General features: G+C 48.4%; 1 long non-coding RNA gene across 3 annotated transcripts in view; it reads left to right on the top strand.

Annotated features, from left to right (window-relative positions):
• Window positions 1-21,072, top strand: part of LOC140392455 (uncharacterized) — a 162,590-nt gene that overhangs the window by 36,652 nt on the left and 104,866 nt on the right. The window lies entirely within an intron of this gene.

The raw sequence follows: 21,072 nt of genomic DNA, 5'->3' as shown, positions 1-21,072 counted from the left end.
CACCCCCACCCCAATGTTGGACTGTCCATTCATGTTGATCTGAATTACGGCAGGTCGCCCATAAGACGCGCCTGGCGGTCAGAACATGTCAAAGGCACAAAGGTGATTACAGCCCCCAGGGGGGAGAGGGTCATGTCCAGGCAGTACCCTGGCTCTGCCCGGGCACTGTCCTGGCACTAGTCCTTGACACTCCCCCCAGGAACTGCCTGTCGCAGCCCCTTGGCATTGCCCTGGCTACACTCTGCTTTTCCCACCCAAGCTGGCACTTTGCTAAAAAATGGCAAAATTCGGCCCACTATCTTTGACTTCTACTCTCTGTTTTCTGTTTTGTAGCGAGTTTGCTATCGACTCTGCAACTTGTCCCCTGGCTGTGCATCTTCTGACCTTAATCACGAGTCTGTTTTGCAATACCTTACTGAAAGCCTTTTGAAAATTCATATATATTGCATCTACATCATTACCCTTCTCTACCCTTTCTGTTTCACTGACAAAGAATTCAATTATATTGGTCCTGCATGACCTACACTTTTGACATTCATGCTCACTTGTTTTCATTTAATTCTCAATTTCTAAATCATTTTTGGTTACGTCTCTGAGTAAGGATTCATTATCTTTCCTACCACTGACTTCAAGTTTATTGACCGTGACTTTTAAAAAAATATAAATTTAGAGTACCCTGTGGTGATCTTTGTGAGGGGTTTCCAGGATGGAAGGTGTAGTGATCATAAAGATACACAAAGCTCTTTTGAAGAACTAAACTAATTTGATTAATACTACTAAATTTGAGTTTGACACTTATTCTGAATAGCAAACATGCATGTTAGAATTAAACTATACTCACTAACACTATCTATATCTAGTAATTATAACTATTAGATCTTAACTAACAATACACTATGAATCTTATCTTTATCAGCTCCAGTCTAATCTCCTCCCCCAGCTTAAGAGCCAGTGCAATTTATAGTACTGTTGCTTCGCTCCCTCTAGTGGCTAGGATTAACATAACATTAACTTTTCACATGCTGTACATTTGTAAAATGTCACATACCCAATTCTTTTTTTCCTATAAATGGGCAATTTAGCATGGCCAATCCACTTACCCTGCACATCTTTGGGTTGTAGGGGGTGAGACCCACGCAGACACGGGGAAAATGTGCAATATTGCCTCTGCTATCTCTTGTGCGGCTTCTTTCAATAAACGCTGTGAGACCTGCAAATTGGAGCATATCCCCTTCACGCCAGGTTTCCACCCCACAAAGGGTGAAATGCTGCTCTTACAAATTGAAACTGGACAGGCCCTAGCATGCGTTACATATTTGAGGCTCCTTTCATCCCATTTTCATCTCGGTGGTGTGGGAGCGTGTGATTGACCTCATTGATTTTATCACTCTGGAATTAACTGAGCATTGCGTGGTTCAATTAGTCAGCTCATTTCCATTTACCCTGGCAGTGATTGTGAGATGCAGCCTGAAGCCAGAGTGACACTTCACTGATTCGGACGTCAGCAAGCAAGAAGGCTGAAGACTCGGATCAAAAGTAAAGTTTAGAGAGAGAGAAAAAAAAAGTCTAATGGTGGATTTAAACTGCAGGAAGGGAGTGCTGAAGCGTGGGTGCGAAATGTTCGCATTGGCATGCCGTTTGAATACAAGACAGCTTGTAAAGTGAAAAAGCAGCCTATTTCTCCTTCAGTATGGAGATTGCCTCTAGAGAGAGGAGGGCACAGAGAGCAGCCCTTGCAGTGACTTTCAGCAGTCCTGAATTACAGATGGCAGCTGCTACCTCCGAACACATCATGCTCAATTGACATGCAAAACGGTAGCAACCAGCAGCAATTCGACCCCTTTTCTTTTTGAAGAGCCCCAGTGACAAACGGATCCAAATCCAGGTATCCTGCTCATGAATCCAACATGGGGCAATTAGGTTTCGGAATTTGGCCCATCATTCATCCCGATACTCCCTGTTTTTATTTTACCATCAGACTGGCATTTGATGTGAACCACATTGATAAGGTTTCTGACGGCTTTGCTTCCACAGAGTGAAGTAAATTAGTTCAGGAGTTTGTAGTGACATGGTAATAATGGACAATTTCCATTGAGGCTCATAATTAGAGTGCAATCTGCACAATTAACTAGCGGTTTCACCAATTAAAAACAATTACAATGTAGTCAGCAGGGAATACAGCAGCATTTAAAGAACTGAGTCAATAGAACATGCATTCTCGAGAGTGGCACGGTATTTGCATTCATCACGGTCTCTATAAAAGACAAACAAATTAATTGCTGTAAGTTGTAGAAAGAAAAATAACATTTTTTTCTCCTTCCCATGGCATGTTGCAGGTTCAGAATTAGCCATGAAAATGTCATTATTGTGAGGTGTTTTTTTTTTCAAATATTTGTCCTATCCAGTTAGGTCTCTTCCTTTCTTGCTGCAGTGGCTGTTATGGATGTCGGGTCAGCTTTCAGCGGTTGCTAAGATTCTGGACCAGACGCCATAACTTTGAAAGTTTTAAGACAATGTGAAAAGATCAATTCATTCCAAGATTGATAATTTAAGACATAGGGCTTGGTTATTTTATAAATAAGTGTTATTGAAACAAAACAATATTTAAACTTTTAAACTTCCACCTTACCAATAACAGATTACATGTAGTTTCTTAACCTTAATACATTAGTTTCCATTTGACAGCACATCCAATAAACACACAGAACTCATTCCACCTACATTGACATGCAAATATAATACTTGTATTTACGAAGCAATTCTCTGCTGTAAGTTAGGTTCCTTTAAAAAATTCTGTATCTGGAGCAGTTTCTTTCATGACCTCTTTGGGCGACTTTTCAAATACTTCTTCAGTATAACTTTCATGACCTCTCTCGGTCAATTTACAAAGCCTTCTCCCTGGAACTTTCATTACTTCTCTCGGTAGCCGTTCAAATCATTCTCCTGTACCTGTTCAAACCAAGATTCCTTCTCTCTCTCTCTCTATCTGAGTTCCACTCTGCACCTCAAACAAAGGCTCTTTCTCCTGGGGTTCCCAGACTTGAACCCATCAGCATTAACTTGGCTATTTTATTTCCCACACCTGTTTATACAAAAGAACAGAGCCATACTATTGATAACTAACCTCCCATTGACAGACAAAGAGGTAATTTGTCTCTGTAGTGGGCATTAGCTGGTCAGACAGGAATGTCCCAAAAGACAATGGATCTTGATTGAATCATCCTTGCTGAACCGGCTCATCCTGTGTATTCCCACTAACAAGTTTAAGTTTCAATGGGACGATGTAACTCGGCCAGGTGTGGGCATATCCCTCTGACTCTGTGCTAGCAGGTTTTTTTTTCCTTGGTCTGCTTAATGCCTAAATTGCCCGCTACATTGTGGTGTCATTTCTGGACCCAATTTCCTAACAGTTCCCTCGTGTGGCAGTGGCCCTTTAGCTTCTCCATTCAAGGAACAAATCTGAGCTCATTCTAGCAATCGACCACAAATGATTTGCAAGATAGGCAGCTCTTTTTGCTAACCAGGATAATTCTTTGCCGTCACGTTGCTTTTCAAACCTAAAAATACGATCAGAGAAGAAGACGAGACTAAAACCTGTCTGAAGTTTCAAAAGAACTGTTGCTCGTCACCAAGTGTGCGGCATTAAGGAAATTCTAAACATAAGTCTGCAGAGCAGTAAGACAGAGGCTGACCTTGGGTCATGACATGACCACGTCACAGCAACTCCTGTATAAAGAATTGCTCCCGTTTTTTTGTTGAACTTTGTTACAGCTCATCAGTATCCTGAACTTGTACTATGTATAAAACAGCGTGCAGCATAACCTTGTCCACCTGCATCCTTCCCAGAATGACGGTTCGACACCAGCCCCAGGATCTGTTTCCATGTGAGCCGATCTTTCTGAGTGAAACAAATTATTTTGGGCGATTGTATGGGCACAGGGGGAGTGGGGGGAGTCATAGTGGAGCAGTTTGCATGCCTGTTTTCTGTCCTTGCTGCACTCACCCATAGTCCGTTGATTTTGGTATTTTATTGCCCGCTATTTCTGCAGGCAGGCCTCGTCACTTACATTTTAAGAATTTCAAAGTCATTACAAACCTCCCCTTTCGCCACACTTCCCCCCCCCGTGTGTTTGCTGCCTGTAGGAATCTATCGCTAATAAGGATCAGGATGAGAGCAGATCCGTGGAGAGGTATAATCAAACATTTCATGGATTAGTGAGATCTGCAAGCACACAATCTGCACACAATTCGGGTTAAGCAGGACATCCTTATTTGATTGTGGTTATAGCAGTTGTGTTGGAATTTATCCCGTGTATAATAGGGTTAGAAAATGCAATGGGTTTTATCAGCTGACAGATGCACACTGACACAATTGCAAAGCGCAGCGAAAACATTCCCCTGAAGTTGCTTCCCTTTGTCCTTGATTTTGACAGCGTCAGGTGACATTCTGTTGAGCAGACCTGTGGATTGGCAGATTTCCTTAGGCTAAAGAGGTGACAATAAAATGAAGTTTATATCTTAGAACTCAACAGATTTTGTTTTTACACTTCAAAAACGATTAAATAAGTATGGATAATAAATTATGCCGCAAGGATTTATTCTTTGCCCATTCACAGGAGCTTTAAAGTTATCTCGATCTTAGAACTTCTCATCCTTATTTTCAAGTCCCTTTACGGGCCCTGCCTCACTCTATGCCCCACAACCCTCAGAGATATCTGTCCACCTCTCCATCTGGCCTTTTGGGAATTTAATATCTCCATTATTGGGGACCGTGCCTTCAGCTTCCTTGGCTGAATGCTCTGGAGTTGACTCCTGTGAGGCAGTTATACTGGTATAAACACCAATCGCTCATGCGGGATTGTGTAGATATGTTGTGGTCTCACCTGTTTAAACTAGGCACCTGAGAACATTTATACACAGGTAGAAAGCTTGAAGACCAAGGGCAACAGAACTGTGTGTGTGTGCTCTGCCCAAAACCAAAAGTGAAACTAAGACTGCATTGCATGACACATTTTCCTTCTCGCGCTGTTGTGCTGCTATCCCTTAAAGGCATATTGCAACAGCTCCCTACACTTCTCTACCTCACCTTCCTCCTTTAAGACACTCTCTAAAAACTAACTCTTGGACGAAGCTTTTGGTTATCTGATCTAATATCTCCTAATCTGCCTCTATTTTATGATGTTTCTGTAAAGTACAGTTTCTGACATTAAAGGTACTATAATTTACATTGTCATTGCCTTGCTATTTGTTAAGTAAAACTGCCTTTTAGAGAAATGCGGTAGAGTTTCTTCATGGCCTGCTGTTCACAATGTGAAGTTAGTATCCTTGTTTCCACATCATTTGCTGTCGATGAATTCCATAGCAATGCCTTTATATAATTGGAATGGTGTCTGATATAATCTGTGAGGCCCAGTATTGTTCCAGTAACTTCCAAGAAAGTGGACACGAAGAGCTAGACTTGAAGGCAGCACCACACCAGACGTCAGCCGAGCGTGAGATTTTACAAATTCTATAAGAGGCAGAAACTCAGGCCCAACATTTCCGAGGCTGTGGCATAAGAGGGAAGGGGGATGTCAAATATCGGAGCTCTCACTTCTCTGACCTCAGTCAACAGAAGCAGAAATGGAAACCAATAAGCTAGGTGATGAACCAGGTGCACCAGGGGCTGTGAAATGGCATCAGTGGGCCTCAAACAGGTACAAGAGAAACCTAAAAAAGCAAGTCTTTTTTTTCCCGACGTAAAGGTGATCCGTTTACTAAGGTACAGTACGAAGTCTTACAACACCAGGTTAAAGTCTAACAGGTTTGTTTCGAATCGCTAGCTTTCAGAGCACTGCTCCTTCCTGAGGTGAATGGACTCATCCAGGGTCCACATTGCCCGGGGCCCCAGTGGCTGGGGTTCACGCTTTCCTGTACGATTGGCCCCCAGCCAACCATGTGGTCTGCCAGATCCGCCCCTTAAAGGGGCCGACGTACCACATTTTACACAATACCTATGTATAGGTTCTATTTGCATGGCAAAATACATCAGGGGGAAAAGGGTTCATCAAAGGGTCAATCGGTCCAGAGACCTTCAAGTCCTTCCAGACCTCCGTAGGTCAGCCACAGGCTCAACATCCTTTGAGTTGGTGAAGTCCTCAGCCGCCGGAAACAGTTCAGGCGGCACCGCCTCAACGGTAGAAGGACTGGCCTCACCTGCCTCCGGGGGTACAACTGGTTGGGTGGATTTGGGAGTCCACTGCTCCTTCTGGTCAGGAACATTCACAGGAGTGAACAACGCCGGTGGGAGTAATATGCTCTGAACTGGGGTCATCACTCCTGGTTCCTCAGATGGTTAATGTGTTCTTTGACAGTCCTACCAGTAATATGCAGAGCGTATGGCACAGGTCCTGGCTGGTACACAATCCGTCCTGCTAACCAGAGCCATGGTTACAAACCAAGATTCGATCCTATTCTGAATGATCTGTCGCCTCTCTGAGTAGCCCAAATGGGTTCATAGAATCATAGAATCTACAGTGCAAAAGGAGGCCATTTGGCCAATCGGGTCTGCACCGGCCCTTGGAAAGAGCACCCTACCGAAGCCCACACCTCCACCCTATCCCCGTAACCCAGCAACCCCAACCAACCCAACGTTTTTGGACACTAAGGGCAATTTAGCATGGCCAATCCACCTAACCTGCACATCTTTGGACTGTGGGAGGAAACCGGAGCACCCGGAGGAAACCCACGCACACACGGGGAGAATGTGCAGACTCCGCACAGACAATGACCCGTGTCCGGAATTGAACCTGGGACCCTGGAGCTGTGAAGCAATTGTGCTAACCACTGTGCTACCCTGGTTCTGAGGCTCAGCCTGTGTGACCCCGTGGTGGTATGGGGGGCGGGGGGGGGGGGGAAATTGTACAATAACAAGAAGCCGGCAAGTCATTGGCATAGCAGTTTGTCAGACTAGTTTACACGTGGCGTTCTTGAATGACTGAGTGACCCTCTGAGACAATCCATTAGACACAGGTGGTATGGGGCCGTCCTAGTGGGGTGTATGCCGTTAGCTCGAATGAAAGTCTGGGAGTCGTCCCCCTGTAAAAGGGGTACCGTTGTCCGACACAATAGACTCTGGCAGTCCATGAGTAGTGAAAACCCGGCACAAGGCATCCATCCCCTATATTTACAGCCACTTGAAGTGGCCGCCCATCAAAACTAAAAACACCCGCCCACCTGGGCAGCCTGATTTATGGTTAACTTGTAGTCCCTGCAGATCCTGACGGAAAGATCCGGCTTAAGAACGGGGATGATGGGGGCCACTCGGAAAACTGAACTGGTCTGATTCTGCCCAGTTCCTCAAATCTCTTGAGCTCAGCTTGAACATTCTGGTGCTGGCCAGAGGGTAAGGGTCTGGCTCTAAAAAAACACGGAAGTCAAATCCGGATTGACTTAGATTTTGGCTTTCATGCCTTTGATCCGACCTAATTCGTTGTGAAGACGTCCTCATACCTGCTCAGGACATCTTGAAGGACACCGTTGGAAATTTAAAGAATTTCCAGCCAATTAAGCTTGATTTGCTGCAACCAGTCCCTTTGCATGAGGCTGTGCCTGTGCCCTTCCACAACAATTGGGGGCGACGGGCCTCTTATTCTTTTTAAACCACTGGTGTGTTGGTGGTTCCAAGGATTTTCAAGGTTTCCCCAGTGTAAGTGGAAAGCTTGGCTGTGTTGTTGCTCAACGTCAAGGTTTGGGCTCCGTCACGGATATATTTGAAGGCCTGTTCCCCCACAACAGTTACCCAAAGCCTCGTTATTGATTTACATTTTCAAAGGTTTGTCTTTAGGATAATTACAATTGGGCCACCTTGCTCAACTGACCTGCATTCAAATGGTACATAGCGTGCTCCTCTTCAGAGCTCCTCTCCTCTAGGTTCAGCAACGAGCTTCAATGTGCCTTCAATGATTACACCGGAAGCACACACACCCTCGGCAATGGCAGGTCTCTTGAGGATGGTCCTCCCACCCCATCAACAATCAGAGTCCACCTCCATCTTAGGCTGACTCTCTGTTGTTTCCCCGGCCATTGACCCCGGACCGGTCCCGAGGACCCGTGTCTGGTTTTCTGCTGCGCCTGTTGATCCTGCCGTGCACCTCGTGGCCCACACTTCCCCTTCAGCCACGCTTTGGCGCTCAGTGGCGCTATTTTCGGTTCACTCCTATCTCCTTAGCAATCTCGATCAATCTTTCCAACATCATTGACATTTCAACCAGGTGTTTCTTTTGGATGTTAATATCATGGATCCCACAAACCCACCGGCCGTGTAGCAGATCACTGAGCGCGGTCCCGAACGCACAGTGCTCAGTGAGCTGGCAAAACATGGCTATGAAGTCTCAGTTGGACTCTTCAGGGTCCCTAACCGCAGAGTTAAATTTATTTATTTATTTTTGAAAATCTTTTTATTGGCTTCTCTCTTACTTATCAACAGTTGTGTGTAAACATGACATTTTCTTGCCCGTGCTAATTTACTTTATTGTACAGAGAGGTTTATTTTGTCCTTCATTTAACTAACTCTGTGTACCTTCTGTTGCCCGCTGGATCGGTCTATAATTCCCACTCCCTTCCCCGTCATCGCTCCCCTCCCCCCTTCCTCCTTCCCCCCCTAACCCCCGCCCTTTGGATTCAGCGCCCTTCCTCTTCTCGTGTGGTTTCCCCACCTTCCTTCCACCTCTCCACACCCCCCCACCCCCCACCCCCAGGTTGCGCAGTCCTTTGGTTCCTCATCTATCTTGTTCTTAAAAAATATTCTCAGCTTAAGCTTATATCCTCGTTGATGGCCTCAAACAGGTTTTGGAACAGGCCGACAAACTGCCCCCAAGTATCCAGGAAGCCTTCCTCTGACCCTCGGATGGCGTACTTAATCTTCTCCAGCTGGAGAAATTCCGAGCGGTCAGTGAGCCAGTCTCCAGCTGTGGGGGGTGCTGCCGATCGCCAGCCGAGCAGGATTCTCCGGCGTGCGATTAGGGAAGCGAAAGCGAGGGCGTTGGCCCCCTTCCCCATCTGGAACTCTGGCAGCTCCGATACCCGAAGATTGACACTATTGGGCATGGCTTCACCCTCACCCCCACAACCTTGGACATTGCCTCGGAGAAAGCTGCCCAGAACTCAGCAAGCTTGGGGCAAGCCCAAAACACGTGGGTGTGGTTGGCCGGGCCCCTCTGGCACCGTTCACATTTATCCTCCACCTCCGGGAAGAACCTGCTCATTCGGGTTCTGGTCAGGTGTGCTCTGTGCACCACTTTGAGCTGCATTAGGCTTAGCCTCGCGCAGGAGGAGGTGGAGTTCGCGTTGCTCAGGGCTTCGCTCCAGAGTCCCCACCCTACCTCTGTCACCAGTTCGTCCTCCCATTTTTGGCTGGTCTTGTCCAATGCTGTTCGAGTTCTGACCAGTAGCTGTCCGTATATTTTCCCAAATAGCTCCCCTTTCTCGCTGCTTGTGCCTGTCAGGTCCTCTAGTAGTGTGTTTTCTGGGGTTTAATTTAGAAAGTTGGAGGATATTTGAGGGCCTTGGTTGAAAGTTTTCTTTGACCCACTCTGGTCAAAGGTCTTTGAGTCAGGTTCCTCCGGGGATGTGAGGTTCCTAATTAGGTTGTACCTTCGGGATCCGCTAACTGTCAGAAGTATCACCTTCTAACTGCCTTCCCCTGTAATCTCGTTTGTGGTGAAAACGTAACAGTGTCTATTGATGTACGGGCTTGAATCTTCAGTCCCTTGGTCAAGCGGATCGAGTTTACCAATAATAGGCATTTTCACTCATGTTTTGATAGTTGCCGTCTCTTGTTGGTCCTTCTTCTGTTGTACAATTTCTCTTTCCTCCTCCCATCGAATCACAATATACTACAGGCTGTGATCAGACCTTTTACCTCGTTGCCAATGTGGTAGCTTGAGAAACATTCTGGAGACTTCCAGCGGTAACAAGGGGTTTATTGATGAAAGGCAGAGGCTGGAAAACATACAGGCACAGAACACAATAGGATGGGTCTTGTCTCTTCGGCTCCGGGGTCCACACTGCCCTGGGCCCTTGCTCCCAGGGCCCAGTGCCAAACTCCCCATTGGCCAGGGTTCGCGCGGTCCAGCGTGATTGTCCCTGAGCCGGTCATGTGGTCCGCCAGGTCCGTGCCCCTAAAAGGGCCCCATTACCACACATACCCTTCACCTACAAATACTGGAGGCCATCATGATTTATAATATAATAAATAGAAATACTTCTAAATAAAAATACAGAGCTTTCCTCTGGTTGTAATTATGTTTCTCTGCACACACAATGTCTGTTCCATTTGTCTGCCTCAATGCTCTCATTAAGGACTCAGTGGGAAAGTGTAATATGTAATGTGGCATATAGAAAATTTCCAAATGTACCCAAAAGATTCCCTCCCTAGTGTGTGCTCAATTGTCCAGTCTTAGTGAGAGTGGTTGTGATGAACAGCAATTAATCTCAATGTCTGTGAGCTTCAGCACAGAAATAGAATTAGACAGCGTATGCATTCCTTACCTGCTACTGGAGGCATTTGGGTATGAATGGCAGACCGAGGTAGCTTAGCTCTGAGTCTGTGCAATGGTCCAGTCTGTCAAACAGCCTACTGACTCTCATTCATTAGGCTCAGAGAGCAGAGCAAGAGTGGTAGATTTCCGAGGGACTTTCCTACATGACTTCTGCGAACCTTTATAAATAAAGAATGTAGGTCACTGCAGAAAAGGAGTAAGTCCTTTGACAGATCAGACATCAGTTACACTGTTGGAGACAGTTAATCTCCCGAATGAGACAAATAACCACAGGTAAAGCTTGCAGGAAGGTAAACTCTGCAGAATATCTCCCTGACCTCTAGTCATTGATCAATGCTTCAGGAAATCAGGCTAACATGATTTACTGCACCACTCAAGCATGATCCATTACAAGTGGCATTTCTGTATCCTGCAAGTGTACAGCGCCTATTGCATTCGTGAGATTATATAATCATTTATATCTCTACTTATCTTTATAATCTTCAAAGATAGAAAGGAAAAAGAAAAACAGAAAATGCTACATTGGCCAATCAGCCTCTGAAAGCGATCCTATAATGCCTGCCTTAGTCGTTCCCTTATTACCCAATTGCTGCTACCCCTCAGTGCATTTAGCATTGGTAGTGGAGCAGTGCATGGGCACTGTGAGTTATGCTCATGGTTGATAATATCCAGGAGTTTGATCCAAAGGGGACCCACCAGCAGATTGCAATAACTCAGCATCTGCTCGGGGTCAGTCTCGCCCAGCTAATTTTCTTGCACTTTTAGTTCTGTGGGTGGTTGGAGGCAAGCTGTCACCCTGGGAGAGGGCAATCTGTTTCCCAGCTTATCCGAAGAGATGATGGGGCCCAGGGTCAGCCTGGCTATCTTGTGCATATCCCGCAGTAGGGTTACTGCTGACACCACTAACTCCAACAAGGAGAGCCCAGGTGTAGCATCGATTGAGGTGACCACATGCTCCATATTTTACTGAAGAGTGTTAATGCCATAAAATTTAAAATAAATACTTGCATTTAGGTCGCACCTTCCATGACCAGCAGAGGTCCCAAAGTAGTTTATAGTCAATGAGGCACTTTTGAAGTATCATTGCTGTTATAATGCAGAAAATAATGCAGTCAATTTGCACACAGCAAGACCCCACAAACAGTAGTGTGACAATGGCCACATAATCTGGTCGCACCACGGTAGTGCAGTGCTGCCATGTACATGGTAGCACTGCTGCCATGCAGCGCCAGAGACCCGGGTTCAATTCCGGCCTTGGGTGACTGCCTGTGTGGAGTTTGGACTTTCTCCCTGCGTCTGCATGGGTTTCCTCCGGGTGCTCTAGTTTCCTCCCACTGTCGAAAGATGGATTGGCCATGGCAAAAATTGCTCCTGAGTGCCCAAAGGTTAGGTGGGCTTACGGGGATGGGGCAGGGGATTGAGCCTAGGTAGGGTACTCTTTCAGAGGGTCAGTGTAGACTCGATGGGCCGAATGGCCTCCTTCAGAACTGTAGGGATTTTATGAAATCTGCTTTTGTGAGTTTGATTGAGAGTTAAATATTGGCCAGGACACGAGCAATAACTCCCTTGCACTTCTTTGAAATAGTGATGAGGGATCTTTTACACCCATCTCAGAGGACAGGTGGGCCTCAGTTCAACCTCTCATCTGAAAGCGCAGGACTTTCTCAGTACTGCACTGGAGTGTCAGTCTTGATTTCTGTGCTCCGGTCCTGGAGTAGAGTTTAAAACTGGAATCTCTGAACTAGGGGGCAAAAGTGCTCAGCCACGGTTCCAGAACTCCACACAAGATTGTGGTGCACTCCTCTACACCTTTCGACATGCTCTGGAAGCTTCCACTGAGAAATGTTTGCTGCACAAAAGTCATTTTCACCAAAACAAAGCAGGTGGCCAAGTAACTACGCCTGAGATATTGAAAATAATGAAAAGGTGGCCCAAGTCGGGTAGATCAAGGCAGCTTGAAGGAGTTGGGATGTCTAGAATGAGGGATCAGAGGCACAAGAATAAATATACTTTTAAAAATAATGCAAGACGAATTTACACAAGAGAGTTACGAGGCTGTAGAATTCACCTCTAGTGTACGCGGCAGAGACATGACCAGGTTGAGGATTAGATTCGATAAGGCAAAGAAACAATGCAGAAGAAGGGATTTGGGGAAAGGATGAGTAGATATGATTAGATTTTTTTTTGCCCATGTAGAATAAATGCCAAATCACACTGATTGGACCAAACGTCTACACAGAGAGTGAGGAAGACTCAACAGTTCCAGTGAGGTTGTGAAGTTTTGTCCTTCATCTGCGGCCAGGACCTGTGACCTCCCAGTCTTTCCCTATTTCTACTGGCCAATTTAAGGGGATACATTCAAACTATTGGAGAGAAAGAGGATGACCATTTTTCACTCAGCGCCAAATTCCCCCTGGGCTACACCAGGTATTGGGAGCCCTGAACCACCTCATTCTGCCCGGTTACATCATTAATTTGCTCGAAAGGGCTGTGGGCTGCCATGAACTAACAGCATCCTCGCTAGATTAACCCACCCTCCCAATCCCGCAGCTGAATGCCAATAAGGAATCTGATTGCTGCTGATTGTCCTGTTGTTCACCCTGGGGTAACACGGATTGCACACAATGTAATTAACTGATCAAGTATACACCAAACGAAGGCATTGGTTCAATATAAGATTTATTGAACTGTTAACTATTCTCCTACTTGAGTTTGACTCTCTTGCTAATCTAACTATAGTAACTCAACTAACTAACCAGTCTGCTCTAATCCATGCTGTGGGTGTGATGCTTCCCTGATCTACTCCTGTCTCTCTGGGTGTTGCCTATGGAAAGAGAAAGAGCATGTGTGCCCTGTCCTTTTATATGGGTAGCCCCCTTGTGGTAGTGTCACCTTTGTGTTTGTCTTGACTGCCCATTGGTCGTGTCCTATCTTCCTGACCTATTGGTTGAATGTCTGTGTGTCATGATGTCTCTGGTGCTCCCTCTAGTGTTTATCTAGTCTAAGTGTATTTACATTAACCCCTTGCGTATTTACAGTGTCCTCGTGTATCTACATTAACCCCTTGTGTATTTACAGTGATGTATATCACCACACTGATCATTGCTTTCAAATCACGCTCCACCACAAAAAACATTCAGGTCAGCCGCTGATCTCATCCTGAATGTAGAAGAGACAATTAGCCCCCTGTACGCTCAGCCCAAGAATTGAACCCCCACCACCGCCAGTACTCTGAGAATGAAGCAGGACTTTTGAATAAAGCTTAAGCCTCTTGATCCGTTAATTGTTATTATCGTGACGACAGACTTTTACAGGCCATTCTTGAAATCTGAAATAAAAATAGGAAATGCTGGAAAAACTCAGCAGATCTGGCATCATCTGTGGAGTGAGAAACAGAGTTAACCGTTTCGAGTCCATATGACTTGTCTTAGCAGCAACATAAACTTACAGATTGAATCACACTCCCAGATGTTGAAGTTAGACTCTTGTACAAAAAAACATAACTGTAAGCGGCTGCTTCATTTATAAAGAGTCCTGCCTGTTTCTCTGGGTCAGCACTGCCATTAACCTGCCACATGCCCCTTGTATCGCAGTAGGTAGGGGTCTCATGGGGCAGTGGGTAGCAGCCTAGGGGCCAGAGTATGGCTCCAGGCCGTGGAAGGTGTCGTCGCAATGTGGCCTAACAGGTTGATTGTTAACCTGAAAATCCTTCCAAAATGTCTACGGCAGGCGATAAGAGCGGGACGGTCTCTTGGTTAGTTTGATCTCTTGGAAGATGTTTGGTGCAGAGATGTGCTTTCTGGAGCTAATGGAACACGAGGAAGGTATGAAGCCTCGAATGTTGTAACAATGGTGCTCTTCCCGCCACTGACGGCTTCAGTACGCGTGAACAACAGTCTGACTGGTGACGCCAGTCAGCAACTCCCAGGTCACCTCCAACGCCAGCTTGACCCTGCACAGTGAGAGGAAACCATTCAGCTCAATAAATGAAAGGGACTGCCCAAATGGATAATGCATGTGATACCTCCCTGTGACCCACCCTCCAAAGATCTCCCAGGGCAAGTAATGCACATTGAAACAGACACTATGCCTTCAGTCGATATGGAGTGGGGGGGGGGGGGGGGGGGGGGGAGGGAAGCAGTGCTGACGGTTCAGGATAATAACCAGAACCCTGTGATTCTAAGACTGGATAGGTAAGGATAGGGGTCGGGGTGCGCAGTCACATGCAGGCACGAAGGTCACGTGACAAGGGTGGTGAGGCCGGGGATGTGCTTGAAAAAGGATCAGAAGGGGACACCTTACCATGGCTGCTGTCCAGGGCAGTGAAGCCAATATATTCATCCCACATTCACCACTTGCCGCTGTTTCATACACAGGACACGAACACCTCAGCTCTTTCATTCATCCCCCACATTGGAGAGAAAGCCGTGTGTGCTTCAATCTTCTTATGTAAACAAATCATTAACGTAGATTAGTGTTGAGAAGCAGCGCAAGTTATTATCTAAATACCAAGGGCTCAGCTGTGTCACACTTACATTTTGATAGCTGACTGCCTGCTGATATTTTGGAGTTTTTGCGTTGCTGATAGCAGATACCCTCTCAATCTCGACACTGCCCCAGGCATCCTCCTCCTCCTCCTCAAAGAACAAACAAAGAACAAAGAAAAGTACAGCACAGGAACAGGCCCTTCGGCCCTCCAATCCTGTGCCGACCATGCTGCCCGACTAAACTACAATCTTCTACACTTCCTGGGTCCGTATCCCTCTATTCCCATCCTATTCATGTATTTGTCAAGATGCCCCTTAAATGTCACTATCGTCCCTGCTTCCACCACCTCCTCCGGCAGCGAGTTCCAGGCACCCACTACCCTCCTTGGCCATCTCCTCCTCATCCTCCTTCTCCTCGACCTCCTTCATGGTGTCCTCTTTCTCCTCCTCTGCATCCTGCATCTATTCCTCGGCGTCCTCCTCCACAATATCCTCCACAGTGTCCTGCTCCTCCTCGTTGGTGTCCTCTTCATCCTCAGCAGCATCCTCCGCCTCCTCCACAGTGTCCTCTTCATCATTGTACTCGGCATACTCATTCTCATTGGCTCCACTCCTCTGTAAGCTTCTCAGCCTCCCGTCCTCCTCCTCCATCAAATCATCCAGCTCCTCCTCAGCATCCTCCACAGTGAACTGCTCCTCCTCCTGGGCTTCCTCCTCCTCCTAGGCATCCTGCTCCTCCTGGGCCTCCTCCACCTGGGCATCGTGCTCCTCCTGGGCCTCCCCCTCCTGGGCCTCCTCCTCCTGGGCCTCCTCCTCTTGGCATCCTCCTCCTCCTGGGCCTCCTCCTCCTGGGCCTCCTCCTCTTGGCATTCTCCTCCTCCTGGGCATCATCCTCCTGGGCATCCTGCTCCTCCTGGGCATCCTGCTCCTCCTGGGCCTCCTCCTCCTCCTGGGCTTCCTCCTCTTGGCATCCTCCTCCTCCTGGGCATCCTCCTCCTGGGCATCGTGCTCCTCCTGGGCATCCTCCTCCTCCTGGGCCTCCTCGTCCTCCTGGGCTTCCTCCTTTTGGTATCCTCCTCCTCCTGGGCATCCTCCTCCTGGGCATCGTGCTCCTCCTGGGCCTCCTCGTCCTCCTGGGCCTCCTCCTCCTGGGCTTCCTCCTCTTGGCATCCTCCTCCTCCTGGGCCTCGTCCTCCTGGGCTTCCTCCTCTTGGCATCCTCCTCTTCCTGGGCCTCCTCCTCCTCCTGGGCCTCCTCCTCTTGGCATCCTACTCCTCCTGGGCATCCTCCTCCTCCTGGGCATCCTCCTTCTCCTCCTGGGCATCCTCCTTCTCCTGGGAATCCTGCTCCTCCTGGACATCCTCCTCCCCCTGGGCCTCCTCCTCCTCCTGGGCCTCCTCCTCCTGGCCATCCTCCTCCTCCAGCTCATGCTCCGCCTCCTGGCCCTCATCGTCCTCCTGGGCCTCCTCCTCCTGGGCTTCCTCCTCTTGGCATCCTCCTCCTCCTGGGCCTCCTCCTCCTGGGCTTCCTCCTCTTGGCATCCTCCTCCTCCTGGGCATCCTCCTCCTGGGCATTGTGCTCCTCCTGGACATCCTCCTCCCCCTGGGCCTCTTCCTCCTCCTGGACATCCTCCTCCTGGCCTTCCTCTTCCTCCTGGGCTATCTCTTCCTTCTGGACATCCTCCTCCTGGGCTTCCTCCTCCTCCTGGGCCTCCTCCTCCTCCTGGGCCTCCTCATCCTGGGCCTCCTCCTGGGCATCCTCCTTCTCCTGGGCATCCTGCTCCTCCTGGGCATCCTCCTTCTCCTGGACATCCTGCTCCTCCTGGACATCTTCCTCCTCCTGGGCCTCCTCCTCCTCCTGGGCCTCCTCCTCCTGGACATCTTCCTCCTCCAGGGCTTCCTCCTCCTCCTGGACATCCTCCTCCTGGGCTTCCTCCTCCTCCTGGGCCTCCCCCTCCTCCTGGGCATCCTCCTCCTGGGCATCCGCCTCCTCCTGGGCATTCTGCTCCTCCTGGGCATCCTTCACCTCCTGGGCCTCCTCCTCCTGGGCATCCTCCTCCTCCTGGGCCTCCTCCTCCTTCTGGACGTCCTCCTCCTCCTGGGCTATCTCTTCCTTCTGGACATCCTCCTCCTGGGCTTCCTCCTCCTCCTGGGCCTTCCCCTCCTCCTGGGCATCCTCCTCCTGGGCATCCGCCTCCTCCTGGGCATTCTGCTCCTCCTGGGCATCCTTCCCCTCCTGGGCCTCCTCCTCCTGGGCATCCTCCTCCTCCTGGGCCTCCTCCTCCTTCTGGACGTCCTCCTCCTCCTGGGCATCCTCCTCCTCCTGGGCATCCTGCTCCTCCTGAGCCTCCTCCTCCTTCTGGACGTCCTCCTCCTCCTAGGCATTCTGCTCCTCCTGGGCCTCCTCCTCCTCCTGGGCATCCTCCTCCTCCTGGGCATCCTGCTCCTCCTGGGCCTCCTCCTCCTTCTGGGCATCCTCCTCCTCCTGGGCATTCTGCTCCTCCTGGGCCTCCTCCTGGGTATCCTCCTCCTCCTGGGCATCCTGCTCCTCCTGGGTCCCCTCTTCCTCGGCATCCTCCTCCTCCTGGGCACCCTGCTCCTCCTGGGCATCCTCCTCCTCCTGGGCACACTGCTCCTCCTGGGAATCCTCCTCCTGGGCACCCTCTTCCTCCTGGGCATCCTCCTCCTGGGCATCGTGCTCCTCCTGGGCCCCCTCTTCCTCGGCACCCTCCTCCTCCTGAGCACCCTGCTCCTCCTGGGTCTCCTTCTCGGCACCCTGCTCCACCTGGGCATCCTTCTGGACATCCTCCTCCTTGGCATCCTTCTCCAGGAACTGTTTAAACGGGGGCTGTTTAGCACAGGGCTAAATTGCTGGTTTTGAAAGCAGACCAAGACAGGCCAGCAGCACGGTTCAATTCCCGTGACAGCCTCCCCGAACAGGCGCCGGAATGTGGCGACTAGGGGCTTTTCACAGTAACTTCATTTGAAGCCTACTTGTGACAATAAGCGATTTTCATTTCATTTCATTCATTTCATTTCCTGGGCACCCTGCTCCTCCTGGGCCTCCTCCTCCTGGGCCTCCTCCTCCTGGGCCTCCTCCTCCTGGGCATCCCCCTCCTCCTGGGCACCCTGCTCCACCTAGGCATCCTTCTCCTGGGCATCCTTCTCCTCCTTGGCATCCTCCTCCTCCTCCTTGGCATATTTCTCCTCCTGGGCACCCTGGGCCTCCTCCTCCTGGGCCTCCTCCCCCTGGGCCTCTTCCTCCTGGGCCTCCTCCCCCTGGGCTTCCTCCTCCATGTGTCAGCTCAGGAAGGTTGTAAATGGATCGCACATGCAGGAAATATGAGATGAAGGCCACACAAGGTTTTTAATCAAAATGGAATGAGCCCAAATGAACTACAATGCAAGAAAGCAGTTCCTGGCCCTGGAATAAATTCACAGAACCACAGAATTAATACAATACAATCATGTCTGCACCAGCTGTCCAAAATGAGCATCATGACTTAGTGCCATGCCCCTGCTTTATCGCTGTACACCTGCACAATGATTCCATTCAAATAATCATCTCATGCCCTCTTGAATGCCTCGATTGAGCCGCCTCCGTCACACTATCTTCTTTTGCAAATCACTTTAAATCTGTGCCCTCTGAGCAGGAACAGTTTCTCCCCATCCAATCTGTCCCAACCCTCACGACTTTCAACATAGAGTCAGAAAGGTCTACAGCACAAAAAGGTACCTTCGGCCCATCGCCTCTGCGCCAGTCAAAAACAACCACCTAAGTATCCCAATCCCATTTCCCAGCACTTGGTCCATAGCCCTGCATGCCTCGGCATCGCAAGAGCACATCTAAACACTTCTTAAATGTTATGAGTGTCTCTGCTTCCACCCATTTAGACAGTGAGTTCCAGGCCACCCTCTGAATCAAAACATTTTCCTCACATCCCCTCTAAATCTCCAGCCCCTTACCTTGGTCATTGATCCCAACACCAAGGGGAATGGTTTCTTCCTGACTACTCTATTGATGCCCCTCATAATTTTACACATCTCAAGCGTGCCCCCCCCCCCCGAGCAGTCTCCTCTGCTCTAAAGAAAACAATAATAATAATCTTTATTGTCACAAGTAGGCTTACATTAACACTGCAATGAAGTTACTGTGAAAATCCCTCAGTCGCCACACTCTGGCGCCTGTTCGGGTACACAGAGGGAGAATTCAGAATGTCCAAATTATCTATTAAACACATCTTTCAGGACTTGTGGGGGGAAACCGGAGCACCCGGAGGAAACCCACGCACACGCGGGGAGAACATGCAGACTCAGCACAGACAGTGTCCCACGCCGGGAATCGAACCCGGGACCCTGGTGCCGTGAAGCAACAGTGCTAACCACAGTGCTACCGTGCCGCCCATCCCAGTCTATCCAATCTCTCTTCATAACTAAAACTCTCCGGCCCAGGCAACATCTCTATCTAATCTCCTCTTAGCCTTCTTCTCTCCGAGGAAGAGTCCCAACCTCTCCAGTCTATCCTCATAACTCACGTTTCTCATCCCTGGAAATCATTGTTGTAATCCTCTTCTGTAATCTTCTCCAAAGCGCCTGAATCCTTCCCACAGTGTGGCACCAAGAACTGTACACAATATTCCAGCTGAGGTCTAACTAGTGTCTTTTACAGGTTCACTGTAATCTCCTTGCTCGTGTACTCTGCGCCACGTTAATAAAGCCTGTCAGCAGGTAAAGCAGGAGAACGGTCCAGAGATGAGCAACATTTCGATACTTAACATGGCTCAAATCATTGAGGACATACAGTAGACAGTGGTAGCAAGGACTTTGCAGAAGCCTGAGCTCCAGAACACCGTAGATTGAATTAGATTTCGGTCACAGAAAAGTAGTAAAATGGCTTCCAGCATTGTTTCTCTCCATCTCCACTAAAATAAATATTGAAACGCTTCAACAGCAAATAACATCAATCATGTTTATTCGCCTTCCAAAAGATCACACTAAGAAAAAAAGGTACATTTTCTCTGGAACAGCAGTCAAAAAGGTATCATTTTCCTGTCTCCCTCTCTCTCTCAGATAATTGCCCAATTTTGAAAAATACAAATATGGGATTCCTCCGATCCTTGGTTCTAGGCAGGCCCTAATTAGTTGCACATGTACAGGAATTCACCGACTGACCACTGGGTGTCGCATTAGTATATAAGTGAATGTTAGAGTCAAATGACCCCTCAGACTGGCTGGAGGAAGCTGGACAGAGGTTGCTTGTGCTTGATCTTACTGTTATTCATCTGTTTTTTTAGTATATAGTTGACCCACAGTTAATGTCAATAAATTGTTTGTAGCTTTAGCAACAAGTGTTCTTGTAATATAAATCAGGCCATCCGACAAGAACATTACAGTATACACGTGACGACTCCATGCAAGGGGAGAGTGACATCACGGGGCGTCTTTGTGGTGACATCATTCGTGCCTGCGCGGAGGTATACTGGCAGGCTGAGCGCAGCCCAATTAAGTCATTGGCTTTCTGCACCTATGCGGGCCAGTGCGGATTGCGCAGGGTGGTTTCGGCGGCTATCTCGCATTAACAGGAGTTACCGCATCATCTTAAATCTGCGTTCGCAACTCCTCCCCCTCCCCCGCCACTGTTTTCAATTTTAAAAATAAAATAATTTATTTTTGCCCACCAGCGCCGGCATCAAGTGTGCTCACAACAAAGGGAGCTTGTTTGTTTCACACTTTCTAAAATGAGTCGAGTTAATTAAGACTTGCCGTCCTTGGGCACAACTGAATCAGCAATCTCTCACTTCAATCGCCTGAGATCATCGAGCAAAAATTGCAATTTCAATCCGAAATTTGTGAAAGTTGAATTTATTAGCTGGGCATAACTTTCCATTGCTATTGTTGTGAATGGTTAATGAAGAGGCTGCTACTTAACAGAATCTCTGCTGCATTGCAATCCAGGGCGAGTTCAGCCTCTTCATTAGGAGGTTTGGATGTGCTACATTGCCAACTCAAGAATAATGAGCTTACTTTCTTGGGAAACATCAGCGT

The sequence above is a fragment of the Scyliorhinus torazame genome, chromosome 16, assembly GCF_047496885.1.
Source record: "Scyliorhinus torazame isolate Kashiwa2021f chromosome 16, sScyTor2.1, whole genome shotgun sequence".
NCBI lineage: Eukaryota > Metazoa > Chordata > Chondrichthyes > Carcharhiniformes > Scyliorhinidae > Scyliorhinus > Scyliorhinus torazame.
This window is presented reverse-complemented; position numbering and strand designations above follow the sequence as displayed.